The following is a 13,176-nucleotide window of genomic DNA, read 5'->3' on the forward strand; positions in this document are numbered from 1 at the left end:
GCCTATAGTTTCCCGGGTCCTCCTTCCTGCCTTTTTTGAAGATGGGGACCACGTTGGCCCTCTTCCAGTCCTCTGGTACCTCACCAGAGCACCATGAGTGCTCATAAAGCCATGCCAGGGGACTTGCACTGACCTCGGCCAGTTCCTTTAGAACTCTAGGGTGGAGATCATCCGGGCCGGCTGACTTGAATATGTCCAGACCCTCCAGAAGCTCCCTAACTAAATCCTCGCTAACCCTTGGCCTGGGTGTGCCTCCCCCAGGGCCCATGGGGGGGGCAGCAGGGAGGTGGCTGTTCTGGTCCCTACTTAGGAAGAGTTCTGCTCCCTTCTAGTTATATTCTCCGGCAGGAGACAGGCTATCCGAGACTTGCCAATGCTCAAAGCTACAGCACCGGGAAGAAGCCAAGGAATTCAAACTCACTAGTTGAGATCCCAGGATTATTGGCATCTGCCTCATAAACCAACAGTATGTCTACGTGGATAATAGGCCATACGTTCGGGCATGTGTTACTGCTTGTACCTCCCAGCCATCCGTGCCAAAAATCCTTACACTCATCTCCTGCAGCAACCCAGGAGCATAAGCCCTGCCTGAGTTCAGGGTATGTGCCTCCCTTAGCCACTACTTTGCCTCTTTATGTGGCCATTCTGCAGTGAGGTTACAGCAGAGCTTTTTTTTTTTTTTTTAATTTTGTGTCTTTGGCCAAATCGGCCAAATCAGTCCCAGGTTCTATCAGCCGAGTGGAGCTTAGTCGTTCAAGTCTGTGTGACGCTACCAGAGGCAAATATCTTCCCTCCCAGATTCTTCACTCCAGGGCTTTCAAAACTCCTAAATCCATGGGAGGCATCCTATGTGCAAGCCCAAGCCCAAAGGCCTTGGGGTTCAGGTACCCCCTACTCTCGCTTGCCCCTAGCCAAAAGGCTGTAGGAGCGAGCTAGAAGGAAACCCTGACAGCAATCCCCCCTTGCCATCTATTGTGGAGCCAAGATCCTCCCATTGGGAGGCTATAGTAGACTCTCATAGGGGCCTGTCCACAGTGCAATGGACAGGTCTCCACCCTTAACTACACCAAGTCATTCAGGCCTGGGAAGGGGATCTCCCTTTCCAGGTACAGTGGCACCACCTGAGCCAACACCATCATCATGGTGTGTCTCCTGAGTTGCAGAGCTCCACTATAGGCAGTCCTCCACTGGCATGCCCACAGTTCCCTGTTCTGGACTCTTCTGCACATCTCCTTCTATTCTCTGCAAGCCAGATAGCTCGCAGTTCAGCACTGAAGCCCTCATTTTCTTTACAGACTACTCCAAGAGACCAGTTTGGCCCTTACCAGCCCCTGACTGCCAGCTGACTCTCACTGCACCAAGCCAAGGGTGAGTCCCAGACACCAGAGCAACATATGCGGGTCCTGGTTAATGCCTGCAGGGAGTACAGCTTCTGGCCACAGTGGCTAGAATATCCACTATCAAAATGCATTCCCCACACCTGACTGCAGGGCTGGAGCCTATCAGGCCCTCTGAGCAGTGATACCCAAAGGCAATGGATGCAAAGCAGAGGTCTGGCCATGCCCTAGCTACATGTCCCTGCTGTGCAGAGCTCACAGGGGGGATCGTTGTCAGTGCTCCAAATACCAATCCATTCTTCTCCCTGGGACCTACTTTACCGTGAAGAGGGAGAAGAGGCTGTTGCAGCAGGACCCCAATATGGGATCGCCATTATGATGCTTCCATCCAAGGCAAGCCAGAGCAGCCGGCTGATCAAACAGGGAGATCCTGCAGATGTCCCAAGTAATGTCTCCAGGGACTTGCTTGATGGCAAACTCCTGATGCCACCTCAGAGGTGGAACCAGAGCCCAGGTGCTGCACACCGTCTTTATTGTTGCTTTAAGAGACATTTGGGGATACAGTGGAAGGGATTTCCTTGGAGGTTTTTAAGACCCAGGTAGACAAAGGCTTGGCTGAGATGATCTAGTCGGGGCTGGTCCTGCTTTGAGCAGGGGGTTGGGCTAGATGTGACCTCCTGAGCTCCCTTCCAACCCTCATTTCCTATGACTCTGTGATTTCAGGGAGGTGGCCACAAGTATGACATTGGGGAGGGTTTGGGCTTGCTCTGAGCATGAGTAGTTCCAGTTTAGAGCAGAAGCCATGGAAGGAGCTCACACAGAAGTTAGTGTCCCTTTCCCTCTCACCCCCCTCCTGCTGCATACATCCCAGGATGGTGACGAAGCAGGAAGGAAATGTTGAAGAAGTTCAAGCCAAGCACTAACAGTCTGGCCATGTTGCTGAAGCCATTCTAATTACAACTCCATGGTCTGAAGAGCTCCCAGGAGCTGTTACCTGAGCTTGAAGGTACATTGTTATGATCTGCATCAGCACAAGATTCATGGTTTATAAATCAAGAAAACTCATGTAAAAACAAAGCTGGAACATTGCATGCAAGTTATACCCCTGGAGTGGGCAGCGCTCATCAGTGTTCAAAAACACCAGACATCTGTTCTGTCCTTGCTAGCCCCCCACCATGGAAGCTGTCGGGGAGGGACATTCAGGGATCACAATGTTTATGTCCTCCATGGGTTGTGGTGTAGGGAAGAACATGTGGTCCACACTGACAAAACACACCCTTCAAATCACTTCTCTCACTAACGTGGTGCCACCAGATAGCTTTCCACTTGTCCACTAAAACTGGGAAACGTTTTAAAAGCTTATTTATAAAGAAAACAGATGAAAAGAAAAGAACTGGCCAGAAGTCATCAACTGCTGTCGTGATGCATTTTTGTCTGCCATGTCTGGACACCAAAACCCACAAACAACTTGTCAACAATGCTGATGTGACCCAGTAGTGCAGAAATAATTTGGGAGGATGGGGATCCATTCTCTACAGCTATTTAAAAAGACGTAATGGACTTTTTCTTTCATTCTTCAAGAAATGTTTCCTCTTTACCTCTCTTAAAGTAGTTCTCTGCTTCAAGATTTGAAGCGTCAGCCATCCTGCCTGGGAGCCAGAGAACCTGGACACTGCTGCAGACAGCAAAAGCACTTCTTGGAAACACCAGAGAGGTTCAGAAGTCAGGGAGGTATGGAAGACAGACAAGGTTCTTTGGGCAAATGTGATATCTTTTATTAGACCAACTCAATAATTGGAAAAAATATTCTTTACAAGCTTTCAGGCACAAACACCCTTCTTCAGGCATAGGGAGAGTCTGCTGATGTTTATGTGCTCTCTTGGGTGGAATAGATGCTAAAGCCAATATGCTAAATGCAGATCGGTGAAAATGCACGTGTGGCAGGGAAGATCAGAGGGGATGGGAGTTAATGGGTGCGAGACAGGTAAGTGGGGGAGGCGGGGAAGACACAATGGAGGGGAATGTTGACCAGTGATAAAACGTAGCCGGTAAAATGTGGAGGTTACCTGGGGTTATTGGATAGCAGGCAGGTTATAATGTGCCATAAATCCAATGTCTATATTTAGTCCATGGTTTTTTGTATCCAGTGGATTTATGAAGTGAAGTTCATGGGCTCATCTTTGAAAGGTGTTTTGTAAATTCCCTTTGAGGATCAGGACTGAGAGACTGGGGAGACAGTGGTTGTCTTGTGAGAAATGTGCACCCACAGGTAGCTGGGTATTCTGGTCTTTGATAGATTTTCAGCGTGCGTTCATTCTGGTACGCAATTGTTTCATTTCTCCTATATAGTTTCCATCAGGGTGTTCCATGCACTGGCTGAGATATGTTACATTTCTGGAGGTGCAGATGGAAAATCCAGGAACGGCGATAGCTGTTCTGTAGGGTTTAGTTATTGTGGGGGTGGTAGCTATGTGTTGCCAGGTTTTACATTTCCTGTCCCAGCATGGTCTGGACCCATTTGGTGTGCTTTGGGCCATGGGAAGTTTGCTTCTGGTGATGAGGTTGGTGAGGGTCAGTGCTTGTTTAAAGGCTAGGATGGGTGGCTCTGGAAAGATCTCTTTAAGAATCTTTTCTTCTAGTATGGGCTGCAATCTGGGAGGTATGGAAGGCACAGGAGGAATGAAACATGGAGAAACTCTTGGAAGCAGAGATCATGCAGGAGTGAGACCTGAAGCTTGCGGGACCAGAAGCCTGGTCAGAATGGTGATGAACAGGACTGAGTACTGAGCAGCCACCCGCCAGGGTATCTGGGCACGGTTAGGCACTTGGGACGAGGGATGGGGGCTGTTAGAATACATCATGCAGATAGGGGAAGACCGCTCACAGGCCAAGCTCCTGAGCATGGAAATACTGATCAATGGCCACAAACCCATGCACAGTATGGCTCCAGCATCTCATCTTCCCCTGATGCTGCTTTCAGCCACATAGCTGCTGCAGGCAGTAAATACAAGAAGAGCTGCTTTCAGCTGAGTTTGCCTTGAGCAGGGGCTGGACCAGATGAGGTCCCGTCTAGCCCTGATTTCTTCTGATCCTGTAAGACCAGAGTAGCACCAGGTCTGAAGTTTAGCACAGCTCCACTCTTGCTTTGCTCTCATGTAAGGCCACCAGCTTTTGAGATAGCTCTGCAAATAAGAAGCCTGACTGGTATAATAATATGAGCTCATCTATCATACAAAATTGTATTATAGGCTGGTAGCTCAAGGCAATGCCTCACAGTTCCCATTAACTCAATGAGGAGCAGTAGCAGGTCTACTGCAATGCACTGATGGAGGCTCTTTCACTGAAGCGTTGCAGATTCCCAGTTTGAACCTCTGCTACATGTGCATGTGCAACAGGTTAATGACTGTGAAAATGGGATGCCTGCTGCCTCAGATAACTTACCCAGAGCAGAGCATTGATGTCTTCCCCAGGTGCAGCATGGTTTTACTACAGCAATATATTGACTCAGAGAAACCCGAAGTGCAGGGTTATTCGTTACACTTGGTATGTTGTAAATGGAGATCAAGAAGGACTTCCAAATTAGGCCTCTCTCTTCCAGGAGGGAACTGTTACATTGCCCTCTGAACATTAATGGAATCTGTGGTACATGCGCCCGGATCCACCTCCCACCACTTCTCTGCATAATTAGGTCTCACTCAGAGTGCTGCTTTGCGCAGCAGCTGAAGAACCACTTTCTCCAGGCGACAGAGATGTAGAGAGAAAACATTTATTGCAGAAAGAAAGTCAGCCACAGCTAGTGGGTCTGGGCCATGGTTTCGGGATAAAGAAATGGCTTCTTTCTCAGAAATAGACCTCACTAAAAATAGCATCTCCTCAGGAACAGGGCTGCCTGAAAATAGCTGTTTCTCAGGAGCGGGGCTGGCTGCTTCTGAAAGGAGCAGCTATTAATGTATAATTGTCCCTCAGGCTGGTTTCTGAGAAAATGCTGTGTATTCAGAAGGCTGTAATGAGATATGTTCACGGGCAGGAAACACAGGCACTTCTTGGTTGCCAGCTGTCCTGTAAACTCTTGTGGATCACACAGCCTCATTTGGTTCTCAGGTGTACCAAGACCCAGTGTGGTACCTGGAGGCATTTTTCAGCACAGCCCTTAAAGCAAGGCTGAACGAGACCAGCAGATAACAAAGTCAGGGCAGTCATACCGCAATCCTGTGTAATTGCATCTCTCTTGCCTTTGCCATGCACAGCACTGTAGTGTCTCATGGCTAACCCCAGCTCGGGAAGCTCAGCCCTCTTTCTACTTTGGGTTCAGGTTCCACATCTCAGTGCCAAGCAGTGAAACTAAAACCTAGCTTCCAGCTTTGCTCAGTGTTTTGAGATGTCATGTAAACATTATAATGCACAAATGTTACCCACAAGGCTTCAGCAAACAGCCTGATTTACTGCCTAGAGATGTGCAAATGTCCAAGACGACAACCTGCCTGGTCTCCTTCTAACATGCCTCAGCCTTTCCCTTTTTGCCCCTTCTGTGTCTCAACAACTCATCCTCAGGCCTCCTCAACCCATACAGTCAGCATCTATGTATTTTCCTCTTCTTTTTCACCCTGGGGAAAACCCCAGTTGACAAAGTGACTCTTTGAGTGCGAGAGAAGAGACAGACACCCCAGAATACAAGTGTCTTGCAATGGCAGAAGTTCTAAGGAAACCCTGGTGACAGCAAACTGCAGATGGCTGTGGCTGCTGCTGTGTTCTCTATGGTGTGGCACTTGTCGGCACCACACACAACACCCTGCCTGTGGCTGTGTGATCTGCCAGGATTCTCTGCAGACCTCCAGAGCGAAGCAGGACTGGACTGTGTTGCTGCTTGGGTGGGAGGCCTACAAATAACTTCTTCCTTGTCCAATGAGCAGCCCAAGCAATTAAGCAACTGGGAACATCCCTCTAGTCAGTGGCAAACCAATGATCCAGCATGGAAGAGCCCAAGGCATTTTTGATTAGCATTGTAAGTTAGTCTCTGTGTCCTGATCCAGTGCCAACATCAGCAATTGCAATCTAGTTACATAGATGCTCATTGCACTTACGATCATCTATGTCTCTTTCTCTGCACCTGTGGGGAAGTTGCCTGCAACACAGGACTTAGGTGACTTAGCTCTGATCCAGCTAGCTTAAGTACCCATAGCAGAGAAGCTGGGGAAGCAGGGACTTGAGGTACTACCCACACCAATGGTCCCAAGGGGTTTTGTATAGCCCATTCTGAGGCCTGAGTATGCCCCAGCTACGTGAACTAAAGCTAGGGAAGACATGCACATACACTTCCAAGTGCAGTACATACATCCTTGCTGTCCATATTGCAAAGTAGCACTACCCCAAGCTGTCAAACCACTGTTGATTGTAGCAGTGGATAAAGTGATATATATCATATAAGGAGTGCTCATATGTCTCCTACCTACCTTAATTCATTACTGTTGGCCAAATATTTTGTGGCTCTCAGATGGAAGGAGCTAGGGAAAGGCAAAAGGAGAAAAGAAAGTGCAGATCCTTGGCAGATTGGTTTGATTATGCAGATGCTTTGCTGCACAACATCACCATACGATGCTTCACACGCCTCTAATACTTACCTCCCAAGAATCTGACTCTGCCAGTTGTAAATAATTAAAACCTTACAACTCCTCTCTCACGGAGATAAGGAAAACAGACAGTTCAATTAATCCGTTATTGAAATGCAGCGACTACCGGGGTGGAACTGAGCCATGTTTCAGCAGCATGTAACAACGCTAAGACACGGGCTGAGAAACATACTCCTCAAATGAAAGCATCAGGGTGATCGATAAACTGCTACAATTTGGTGTTGACAGCACAGGCCATTTCATCACAGGTTAACCCCAACTTGTGCATAAAGTAAATTTTTAATAACCACAGGCAGCTACGTCTCATTTGGAAGGACATCACCTCCAACAGCCGAGCAGCCCCTGTCCCCATAGCTGTCTCAGAGACAAGAGTGCCACCTACTGAGTTGCCAGTACTCCCTAAAGGTCAATCTGAAATGTTGCTGTTCCTGCCCCCAACTCCCGGTCTCTCACATTTCCAAACAGCCTCACTTTGTGAAGTAAAAAAGGAAGGAAGAGAGCCCATGTGAGGAACCTGAGTGACAGTTCAGTCATATATCTGAAATCCTCCCCCACTTGTAAAAATGTAGAGACTAAATATCATACAAAAAACTAGAACTTTTGGTTCCAAAATTATACCTTTTATTATACCAACTGGAAAATGACAAGAAAATTGTCCTTTTCTGCAAGCTTTCAGGATCAAAGTCCCTTCATCAGGCTCTGGGAAAAGTGTAGATGGTACAAGATGGTAAAAAGTCCTCCTAGGTAGGAAATAAACTTCATTTTTGCACAGAGGGAGCTGAAGATGGAAGTCTGTCCCTCTGGGTCCATGAGAGTGTCTTTGTGAGCTGTGTTGAGTAGTTCTTTGATGTGTTGTTCAGGTAGAATTCCTTCTCTGGAGGTGTCAGATGGCAGGCAGGGAAGTAAAAAAGCTTCCTTGTTGTTCTGCAGAGAAGTTTAAAATCCTAAATCAGCTAAAATTCGGCATCTTCCATGTTTCAGGGGTGTACTTGGTAGCCGTGTTGGCCTGAGACAAAAAGACATACAAAAAACTAGAACTCTTGGTTCCAAAATGATACCTTTTATTAGACCAACTGGAAAAAGGCAAGAAAATTGTCCTTTTCTGGAAGCTTTCGGGATCAAAGTCCCTTCGTCAGGCTCTGGGGTGAAAAGTATCCCTGCCTGCTAGGTGGAAGATTGAGATGAAGGAAAAGGTCCATGCATGCAAAAAATTATGTGTATAGATATGCTGTGCCAAACACACACAGAGGAAAGAGAGGGGAGAGGAGTAGGAATGGAGCCTGTTAGAAGTCTACACAACTCTACCCATCAAATGAACAAAAGCATCCATCAATCCTGTGATAAAGAAAAATGTGTGTATACAGCATTGTCCATAGAAAGGGAGAGACGTGATCTAACTATCTGAGCATTAAAACCAGGAACATCTGGGTTCTGCTCAGCCCTGATACTGCCTCTACTTCTGTCTTGGGCACATCTCATGACGCCTTTGTCTGAATTTGTGCATCTATAAATTAGGTGATCTTAGCTGTGAGGGTCAATTAGGTAATGCCTATATAACACTATGTAAGTGCTAAGTATTAACAAGAAAAAGAGGGGGAGGGAGGAGAAGAAAGGAGCAAGAACCATTTCAAGTTTGGAAAAAATGTCAACTGGTTCAGAGATGGCACCAAACAGTGGGACTCTGGTTTCTTCTCCAGACCTTTCCCACCCCCTGTGAGGCCCAGCAGTACAAGTCTCATGGTGGGAAGCTCTCTTTTATTCAGGCAGTCACCAGTTCTTCCCCAATGGCTGTGTCTCTGTTTACTTCTTGGCCTGAAAAAATAGGGTTTTAACACTCTCCGTTTTAATTTTAATGAGGGGGAGAACACAATTTGCAGCTGAAGTGGCTGTGGTCAAAGCTATACCAGAGTGGAAACCCCTGCTGTGCCAGCAATTTTACCTGATAATGTCTGCTTCACTTTTGTGAGTGTTTTACTTAGCATAATTTATTTTATTATGTTTTAATAAAGCTGCACTAGGAACATGAAATGGCTCCCCCATGCATGGGTGTCAGACAAACTGCAGTTAACAAAGCTGAGACAATGGGGCATGTCCCACAGAAACCAGAGCCAGACAGAAGCCAAGGGAACAGGTCCCGAAGCACAGACAGGAATCCACCCAGAAACCTTAAATATCAGTGCTTTGGTTTCCCCACCTCTAAAATGAGGGTCATAGCATTAATTTACACTCTTTTTCCTGGGTAAAATTAGGGTGGTTGAATGTTTGAGGTGCTTTGAAGGAATAAAGAAATATGCAAGTGCTGAACAATTAATGAATGATAGTGTCCTCCTTTGAAAAGTGCTTTGAGAATGACTGATGAAAACAGCTATATAAGAACAGAGGGGGGTGCAGTCCAATCTATCTACACTTACAGCTTAATTCTCTGAACTTTTACTGGTAGAACATTCCCTCAATTTTTTTCAAAGCAGTGAGAATTCACCATTATAGCTGCAGGCCTATTGTCCTGAAGAAGTCTGACCATAGAGAAGACTCCAGATTCAACTCCTGACAATCCCTCCAGGCCTGCTCAGGACCTGTGTGACTCCTGTCCTGAGGATCATACTATTTTGCTGAATCAGACTGGAACCTGTGCTGCAGCTTACACGCCCTTCAGCAGTACCAGAGAACCGAGCTTGTCTTCTCAGAACCAGGATGGACTTTTGACTTTTTAAATACTTTATTCAGGGGTAAAAAATGAAATGTTTCGAGCTTTCCTTCCTTTTTTTGCATCCTTGTGACAAGGTATTTAGCAGAATGTGAAGATTTGACAGAATCTGGCAGGGTTGCACTGTGGACACTTATACTGTGGCCTTGAACTTGCAACCTCTGGGCTGATCAGCTATGTACCTTAGTACCCCATTTTCAGCCTGCTTGTGCCAGAACCAGGATGGAAGATAACACCAAGGGAGTTGTCATCTGGGAAGCTTGCAGATCAAAGGCAGAGCATTCCCCCGCTTCTCCGCTACCAGACTGTTTATGCAGTTTGAAAACAAGAAATTAGCTCAGGTGATCTGGAGCCTCAAGGTGCCCTTCTACTTCTCAGCTTTCAGATATATTTTAAACCCTGGTCCATTCCTTTCTGCTTCAGTGTAAGAGGGATAGTAAAACATTTGGGTTCAGTGAGAGTTAAAAGAAGCAGGAAGGGATTTGTTGGGTTCAGTATAATATCTACCCACTCATGATGTTTCTGCAACATTTAGATCAGTGGGTGCTTTGTCCCTGGGTGCAGAATTTCAGCGGATGCAGGATCAGCCTCTCAGTCCTCCTCTCTCTGTCTACAAAACTTTTCTTTTCTCTTCAGCCCAAGGCTAACCTTCCGCGTAAAGCACATTATAATATTGCGCTCCAAGCATGCTGCAGAAAAAAAAAAGGAAAGATGTATAGTATTTGCAAAATACTTTGGAAATGTGAATACTGACAACTACTATTTTCTCTATGCATTTTACTAGTAAAATAGCTTCATATTTCCTAGAGGGCCTCAGAGAAATGAAGGAAAGCCTCAGGGTAGCACTTCAGTAGGTTTTTATTGTTTTAGTTTGTGTGGAACCTTATTGAAGCTGGTAGGTTTAACTGCTGTAAGACAGCTGGAGGAGGCAGCTAAGCACATGCTTCCAGATTGTCCAGAGGCAAATCAAAGCTGCTCATGAATTTAAATGCTCCTGGCACGGAGGACTTTGGCTGGGTGATGTTTAGGACAAGGTGTGTGTGAAAGTACAGGAGAAAAAGGGGCAGCATGCTGAAAGATAGAGGGGCAGCTTCAGCATAGGCCACAAAAACACTGGCCTGAAGCTCTAGGATAAGCATAGAGAAGGACGTTTTGGTTTTGGGGTGCTGGCTGAAAGAGGCTATGGGCTGTGTTCAAGGAAACAGTCTCTGGTTGTTTGAGTTCTTTGTTCAAAAAAGCAAGGCTTTGTATCTTCTGTTAAATAAACAACTGCATCATATATGTCCACCTCAATCACCAAGGTCTCCACTTGAAAAGAATAACCTACAGGACCCTAAATTTTGACTCACCACTTGGGTCAAATAGGGTAACATTTTGTAGCACAGAACCACAACACAGATTCACATCAGTTAACTACTAGTTTTGCGTAGGATTGAAATGCTATTAAGACAAAAATCTATCCTCTCTCTTACCCTACAAGAGGATGGATAGCTCAGGTCAAGGTTAAAACTACTGCAGTTTAAATGGGCCTGACTGGAGGCATAAAAACGGTTTTCCATTTCATGCCTACCAATTCTTTAACTTCCACGAGCCCCACGTTATCTGCTCTGAACAGTGCTATGCACTTTTTCACACCGAAAGGGGGATTAATTGAGATTAGGGCCTCAATTACTTTTTGCAATTATTTCTTATGCAAATTATCCTTACTCACATAAGTAGTCCAATTTAAGACAACAAGAAGATTTACATGAGTAAGAGAAGCAGTACAGAGCCATATTATAGTAATACAAGGAAAAGGCCATATACCAGTTCATCAGGGGACACTTTTGCAATAAGAAAAATTACCGGTAAACACAATAATAAAATAAAGCCTAATTTAATAAAGGGTTTTTAAACTCATTTAACAAAAGATCAGGTAGGAATAATTTCTTCAAATGACTGGGCACACTACATTTTCCTAATACCAGCTCCTACTAATAACTAAAAAGACAGAGAAATAACTGGCATTAATCTATTCCTTCTTTTTACATAAGGGAGGAAGTATTCTTCTATGTTTAGAAACTGATTTAAGTAAAATATAAACTAATCATCTAGAATGCCCTGAGAACAAGATGTATTAGTCTGCAGAAGAGTATTCCTGAGAGTAAATGATAGAAGACCCTTTTTCTCAAATCATTTAATGATAAATAATACAAAGCACTGGAGATTATAATGTAAGAATCGTGCTGAGGATGGAGTGAGGAGACAGGCTATATGATCTAAGAAATTAGAGATTACAGAGATCTATGATGCAGTATTTATGTATGAGCCCTGTGGGCCTCCTTCACTGTTCTTAATTTAGTCTTCATTATCCCTGATCTGGTGTAATAGTCCTCTACAGGAATGGAGATTAATGTCTAACAAATCTTGAGCCTCTCCTGGCACTTCAGAGGCATCAACAGCCTCTGTTTACTGCCATATCATTTTGCCTTGCACGTTTAGTACAATGAACAACAAACCCTAATATATATGTATTACAGACCTGATGTCTGCCTTTTTAAAGCCTCTAGAGGTCAGGTTATTCTAATGCTCGTTTCCAGCAGAAGTGGTTCCCCTAAACAAGACTGACACCTGCTGGGGTCTTCTGCTTTTTGAAACCATCCTTCACTTGATCTTAGCTGGTTTCTCAGAATCCTTTTGTTCTGCAAACTGTGGCATCTTTGCTGCCCCATTCACAGATGCACAGCAGGCAAAGCTCATTTAAAAACATGAAACAAATCTGGCTGCTGTGACAGAATTTACATTCAGGTCTGTCACTGTCCAGATAGTCTAATATGGTTTGAAGCAGTCAGGACTTGTAGTAGAGATGATATCTTTTATTAGACCAACAAGATTTTTGCACAAAAAAAATCTGCAGATTGACTACTATGAGTCCTGACTGCTTTTTCCTTTAGATCAATATGGCTACAACCTGGATACCTGACTAATAGATTTGTACTTTCCAAGATGAAAAGAACATATTTGTGTTTCAACCACAAACTGAGTGATCCTCCTGGGGGCGGCTTTCCAATGGGGTAAGGTAAAGTGGGACAGTCTGTGTTTGGAGCACGTTTTCTAGTCCCCTCCTCATGCAGGGTGAGCAGAGGGGATCCTAAAAAGGACTGCTCAGTCACAATTGCAGCTGCTGAATCTCCTCCTGTCCCATACCAAGGGTGAAGTGATCATAGCACGACCACCACCAGCCAGCATACAGATCCATGACTAGGGACTCCTGGCAATCACTTTGTCTGTCCCAACACTGACAAGTGCAAGGTGCTGCACCTGGGGAGGAAGAACCAGCACCATTCCCAGAGGCTGGGGAACTCCCTTCTCGTCAGTACAGAGGCAGAAAAAGATCTTGGAGTCATCATTGATGCCAAGGTGAACATGGGCCGGCAGCGTGGGGATGCAGTCAGGAAGGCCAACCGCACCTTGTCATACATCCACAGATGCATCTCGAGCAGGTCCAGGGAGGTGATCCTCCCCCTCT

This window comes from Crocodylus porosus, unplaced genomic scaffold, assembly GCF_001723895.1.
Source record: "Crocodylus porosus isolate Cpor-Errol unplaced genomic scaffold, CroPor_comp1, whole genome shotgun sequence".
Taxonomy (NCBI): domain Eukaryota; kingdom Metazoa; phylum Chordata; order Crocodylia; family Crocodylidae; genus Crocodylus; species Crocodylus porosus.